This window comes from Maylandia zebra, linkage group LG1 (assembly GCF_041146795.1).
Source record: "Maylandia zebra isolate NMK-2024a linkage group LG1, Mzebra_GT3a, whole genome shotgun sequence".
Taxonomy (NCBI): domain Eukaryota; kingdom Metazoa; phylum Chordata; class Actinopteri; order Cichliformes; family Cichlidae; genus Maylandia; species Maylandia zebra.
This window is the reverse complement of record NC_135167.1, coordinates 34,377,988-34,385,247: the sequence shown is the minus strand read 5'-3', so window position 1 is coordinate 34,385,247 and position 7,260 is coordinate 34,377,988.

The following is a 7,260-nucleotide window of genomic DNA, read 5'->3' as shown; positions in this document are numbered from 1 at the left end:
TGAATCTAAGCTTTGTCAACATATGAAATTCTTTTTGGTTGGAAATGCCAAAGATGACACCGTTTGACAGGCATTAAATAGCCGTTTTATACATTAAGGTATTCCCAACGAGTTTGTAGCCAGAAACTTGCCATATCTTGGTGTGGTTGTCATAGATGCCAGGTAGGACTTCAAATCTTACAATTAGAAGTGTATTTATTTACAGTCCAGTCACCAGGTGCTATATACAACATTGCTGGGAAAACGGGACTCCAGAAATCCAGGGAAAAGTAACTCACGTCTAGGCTCCACACTCTTCACCGACAGCCACTCACCGCGGGAGGGGAAGGACATGTTAGAACACAGAAGCATGACAATGGAAGCAAGAGTAGGTGCGAGAGCATTTCAGCTTTGCTTCTGAGCAACCTGTATTTCCATGTTTGTTTCCATGTTTCAATAATGCACTTATTTCCAAGTTTTCTTGCAAACTGTAAAAGAAAATAGGGCTAACTCAAGACTTTTGCACAGTACTATAAATTATAGTTTTGATTAAGCTCTCGGAAAGTAAGAAAGAGTATTTGAGAAAATGTTAAACTACTCCTTTAATCCTCTAGCAAAGGTTTTGTTGTGTTCGTAAATTCATGACATTACAAAAAGGCTGTGAGAGATTACTGGTCCTCTTTTGAACATTTTTTTGAGACCATGATTTGTAAAAATAACAAATTGCTAGTCAGGGCAGGGGCACAGAGTTGGAAGTGATCACGTGTCTGCATGCGTGTTAGGAGTTAGCAGCAGCAATCCCAAAATTTGGCTTTCCTATCATTAAGAATGAGACTCACATACCCAAGGCCAGTTGGACCAATCTGTGATTGGTTGGCAGTCTTTGTTACCCACAGCAGTCCTTTCCAAAGGCACAAAAGGTCAGGCTTGAAAGCTCTTATTGGAAGGGGAAAAAAAAACACAGAAATGATGAAAGATGGGCAACAGGGAGAAGCTACAGATTGATGGTCTCCAGTACGGAGCGGAGAAGAGGAATCGTGTCCTGGAGAAAGAGACAAATGTTGAAAGAGTTGTTTGTTGCACTGATTGAAAGGACTGTGGAGTTCACAGAACATTTGGTGCACAAGGCCTCCTTGCTGCTTTTCTGCCTCCTGCAACTGGTTTGCTGCTTTAATGCCTCCTTCCTGTGTGTATTGATTCAAATTATGTGCAAACACAAGAATATGCACGCACGCTGGAAAACACGGGCACGCGGACATACACAGCAGCTCTTCTCCCTGAATTTGACATGTGTTTTTATTAAAGTAAGCAGCTGCTCGATAGTGCTAAGGAGTAATGGGGATTGACTCTGGCATAATTATACAAACCCCTGCATGAATTTGGTCCTAATGGAAGCTGAACACTTAACCCAGACTAAATGCAGAAGGGCAGATCAATGCTGAGGGGTTTTTTTTATCCTCTACTCGCTTGAACAACTGCCAGCTCGCTCCAAAACAGGACATTTACATATGCAATGCATCTCCTTTAAGATAATCACAGCGAGGCGGAATCCCTGGTGCCTCGGGACCCGTCAGGTGGTGATACCTTACAGGGCTTAGGAAATGAAGATGCATGTCTGAAAAACCTGCTTATGAGAGAAATATACTCTGGCACAAAAACATTCCAATGTGTTCATGCATGAATAAACTGACTGCATTCTGGGTAGACTCTATATCAAACACACTATGGAATCAATTGAAGTCGCATTACTCCAAGAGTGCAGAAACCCTTCTTGTGTTTAAGGTTCAGGGACAACTCACGCCCCTGCTTATATTCAACCAGCAATCAATATCTCTAATCCCTGTCTTGTCCCACATAACCCATATGGTGCCCCCAGTGAAAGAAAAAAAGAAAAAAGAAAAAAAGAAAGATTTGTTTTATTTGTTTTTCTTGTGCAATATCAGGTTTTATACGCTGTAGACAAACACAGTCAAACATTGTCTACAATGTGCTTTATTTTATTGCTTAGCGTGCTTAAATAACATACTGACAGCTCTGTTCAGTATTGGAAAAGTAAATAGAGCTTTATCCAAGTTATCCAGGTTTCTGCAGAAGTATACAAACCCAATACCGTAAATGTTGGGACGCTGTGTAGAATGTAAATATAAACAGAACGCAATGATCTGCAAAACTTGGAAACAGAGGAGCATAGAAAATGTTAAACTGAGTAAATGTAAATTTAAAAATATATATATATTAGCATATTTTGAATTTGATGACAGCAACAAGTCCAATGTTTGCACTGTGTAGCATCTCCTTGTCTTTTAACAATAGTTCGTGCATGCCTGGGAGACTGAGGAAGACCAGCTGATATAGATAATATTCTAGCTGCTGCACAGTCCTCGGTCTCCTTTGTCATACTTTTAGTTTCATTAAAGAGTGGAGCTACAGCAAGATGGAGGAAAAAGTGATCACTATCGCTAACTGATAGTGATCAGAATCTGGCTGACGATCCAAACAGGATTTTTTTTCTACAGATTTGACAGTTGCACACCACCCCAGCAACACAAGGAACCCTTTTGGCCCCATTGCTGTTCACCATCTATATGGCAGCTTGCCAGCACAACACTGACAGCTGCTTCCTTCCAAATTTTCCTGACGCTACAGCAGTTGTCGGCTTAATCAAAGGAGGTGAAGATGTGGAATACAGAGGAGAAATTAAGGACTTTCTAGATTGGAGTGCAATCATCTCCATCTTACCATTGCAAAAACCCTCTTGGGTTGTGGAATTCAAGAGGGGTAGGAGAAAGATACAACAAACACCAATAAACCATTTGGTGCACTGAGAAGGAAGTGGTCTTTAACCACTGGTGTCTTGGTCTGCAACTCGATAGTAAGTTGGACTGGAAAGCCATATGTGTGCGGTAAGGGACAAAGACGAATTTATTTATTCCCTGATGAATATCTGCTAACCCTTTCTTTTTAGGGTCTACCATACAGTGGTGGCTAGTGTGCTGCTTTTTTGTTGTTTGCTGTTAGAAGAAGGTGGCATAGCAGACAGGAATAGGAAGAAGAAAAACTTATCAAGAAGGCTGTGTCGTCAGGTCTGAACTTGAGACAGTCCAGCAAGTGGCGGAGAGAAAAAATCTGTGTGTGCACTGCTAATAATAATTTGACTTAATCCACGTTTGCATATGTTTCTTATTGGCTGTAATTAGGAGTTAATATTGTTTTCCTGTTTTGTTTCCTTCATCCATTTTAAATGAGCTTTGGCTCAGAGTAGACAGCAATGTTTCCGGATCATGTTTGTGTATGGGTCTTTTGCATGAACGAGCTTTAACTTGCATTTGTGGATGACACGGTGAACTGTGTGACTTCTTTTAGTGTTCCTGAGTGCATGCATTTCTAGGACAAAATCATGGTTGTTTTTAATGCAATGCCACCTAAGGGTCAGAAGATCGCGAGCATCCAGTATTGATTATCAGTCTCATCCCTCGCACGCAGAGATTTCTCCAGGTTTTTTTTTTAATTTTTGGTTAAATTATGTACTGTAGGTGACGAATGAGTCTTCACAACTGATGAACATTGAAGAACAGTCTTCTGAAATAGTTCAACAATTTGTAGACACTGTTCTTTTTTATACCCAGTCTTGTTCCTCCAGCTGATTTTTGTCCAAATTTTTTGAGATGTGTTGCTGCAATCAAATTCAAAATGAAACATGATTTTTCATGAAATAGTAAAATACATTCTAGTGTGAATAAAATATGGCTTTATGAAATTTGCAAATTATTTTCAGATCACCTTTTTCAGAATTGGTTTTGGAACTTGTGACTTCACTTTGTGCACAACCTGATGCAACACTGCAGATTACGTTAGTTAGAAGTATTAAAAGCGTATGTTCAATTTTTAATAGAGGTTTCTATCAACCGAGTTGTTTGTCATCTTTTGTTTTTTAATTCTACATGGCTTCCTAATTTTTTTTGTCCACTTGAACTAACCAATGGTATCTGAGAAAGCTCTGGTTGCATGCAGGTAATCATGTGGAGAGCAATAGAAATAAGGGATTTTCTGAAATTCACTGGATAAACACCCTTTGTGACGGCCATGCTCATGAAATTTTTTTTTATTTATACACATTTGCAAACATTGACTGGTGGCTTGTGGACATAAATGGCCTGGACATTTTCTGGCTACATGGGGGGGGGGGGGGGGGGGGGGGGGGGGATTGGCAGACTCGCTGATCAGTTCACAGATTGAAGATCAACTGTCTGATCTGAAAATCCAGGATTTTGCCTCACAGATCAGAGGGGGTTGTGGCACATTTTGTAAAGCCACAAGAAAATGCTGATGATACCTTATCCTTGGCAAAGAGTTTCTTTATATATTAATAATCCATTTTAAATATCCAGAGGGACCCAGCACACAAAGCCTCTTCGTCACCACAAATTCAGTGTTACAGCCACTGTCTTCAGAACAGGAGCAGGCACACTCTGCCTCCTTTTTTTTGTCTGGCCCATTGACATGTAAATGTCCTCCTGCTATAAGGCATCAGCAGAGAGCAGTAGGAGAAAAAAACCCCACTGAATTGAAATGTCAATAGTAATTTTTGGCATGCGAGGGACATCTGAGAGTCAGGGGCTGCCTCCCAGGAGAAATGTAAAAAAGGAAGAGAGTGAGGGACGTACTGAGAATCTAGTTGGAGGATGGTGTGTGTAGTGTGTGTGGTGTGTGTGGTGTGTGCACTGGAGAGAGTGAGAGATGGAGAATTGGAGAGGGATGGAAGATGTAATAGAGGGGGCAGATAAAGTGGAAGTCGAGGTGATGGAGGAGAGGAAGAAGGGGGAGTAATAGTAGTCACAAGGTGAGCCGTCAGAGGAGAAGCAGAGTGGGAACAGCCGGGGGGGGGGGGGGGGGGGGGGGGGGGGGGTATGGGTGAGTGGGTGAGGCAGCCGAGCACTGGTCCTCCTTTGGGAATCTCTCCCCATCCTCCTCTTCCTCCACTGATGGACAGCCTGAAATACCGCAGGAGCCACCTCCCGTAATGACTTGATGAATGAGCTTCTCCAACCAAACCCCGCACCCCCATCCCAGTAACACCTTTGCACCTCCTCTCGGCGTTCACATGCCCTCTCTCTCTTTATCTCTCTCTGTCTCCCATTATAATATCACACCAGGATGCAGCAGTGTCTGCATTTACTCTAAAACATATTTACATACAGCCCTCAGTATGAAGTGCTGCACCTGTAATTCTGTCCCCCGGTTTAATTCAGTACTATCGAAGTGATACCATGAGTAAACTAGTGGAGTCAGATTTTATTATTTTCATATGCATATTAGATCGTATTGATACTGAAAGTAATTCAAAGCAAACAGTGTTTACTTTGGTCTGATTTGATTCCTCGGGTGATTCTGCTGCAATAACACTGTGTACTGTGCTGAGCAAAGTCATTAATACTGGATTTTCTAATCAATTGCTCTGGCTCTGTCTTGTTTGTCAAATCAATGTTGTATGTACTTTGATGCTGCTTTTATTTTATCTGGTGTCCCCGTGTGTCCACTTCTGTTTGTTTCTATACTCACACAAAGCAAAGAGAAAATGTTTCTGAACACCTCTGTTCATCTACTAGTATCATACTATAATGATGTATGCGTTTATGTATGTTCCCTGTCTCCTTGTAAACAAGTGGACCCTATAGGAAACTGTGAGCGCCAATCAGGCATCGTGTATTTCAAACATTTATGTATTTATTTATACACTAGTATGCAATGCGTATTACATAAATATATGTGCACTTTTTGACAGGATTAGGTGAGAACAGCTGATGTTAAGATTTCTAATCTAAAAATTATGTCACATTTTTAATGATCCACTGCAGGACTGGCCAAACCTGCCTGTATGAAACATAATTCTATTTTATTTTATTTATACACCACGAAATCACAACAGCAGTCACCTGAAGGTGCTTTACATTATAAGGTAAAGACCCTACAATAAGACAAAGAAATACCCAACAATCAGACAGCCCCCTATAAGCAAGCACTGGGCGACAGTGGGAAGGAAAAACTCCCTTTTAAGAGGAAGAAACCGCCAGCCTCCAGCAGAACCAGGCTTGGGAAGATAGACTGAATATATATAAATACACTGACATAAAATGAAAATCTGTGAAATCTTTTATGTAATGACAATATTAAAAAATTAATCATGATTTTCTTGATAGTTATTGTTGGCCAAGCTAGCACCAAAGCAAAAATAACATTAGTTAAGAACATTAATTCCAGTACATAAATATGGAAGCGTGAAACATATGAAAATGGACATCACATCACAAGCAGAAAAGGCCAACCTAAAGTGTAAATGGTTATGAAATGAATATAAAAAAATATTGTCCGTAGCATCTGTCCAATCCATATGTCCATCACAGCATACATTTTATAGCTTCTTGCTCAGTGTCCAAAAATCCTCCCGGTATCAATACAAAAATGTTTGCAACTGGAAAAACACTGAGTTCAAAAGTCAAACATTTACCATTGTCTCTGTCCTTCTCCACAACAAAGGTTACATTTCCAAAGGCCAAAAAACTTTAAAGGTAATTGAAATGAAATGAAATGAAACGCTGAGAATCAACTCTAAAACAGTGCAGCATGAGACAAATCCAGGAAACAGCTTATTGATTTCTCCTCTTTAATCTATATTGAAACCACAGAAGGAGGCGGAGGAGGAGAAGCAGGGAGAGAGTTGTAGTCTTGAGAGAACAGATTGCATAGATAGATGCCACAAGAAGTTCCTGACAGTAAATGCTCTTTAGTAAATATCCTGCAGTGTTGCTCAGGTGCTTGGCTATGTTCAGTTATGTTTGTGTATGCTTTGTTTAAATAACCTTTTACACTGACTGACCACTTTATTAGGTACACCATCAGTCTGTTCTTCCACTCATTGATGCAAATATCCAATCAGCCAATCACATGAAGGCAAATGGCAATCACATTTAGGCATGCAGACATGGTTAAGATGTTTAAACCGAACTCCAGAATGGCAAAGAAAGGTAGAAAGGTGATTTAATGGACTTTAAGCATGGCATAGTTGTAGTTGTGTAGTTTTCAGCAGCACTTGTGTGATGCTATCATGTACCAGACAAGGACCAAAATCTCCAAAGAATGTTTCTAGTTTCTTGTTGACAGTTCTGAAGGCAAAAGGGTCCAACTCAATTAGCTAGCACAGTACTAGCAAGGTATAGCTAATAAAGTATGTAGCACTTTATTAGCTACACCTTGCTAACTAATAATGGCTGATGCAACAGAGCA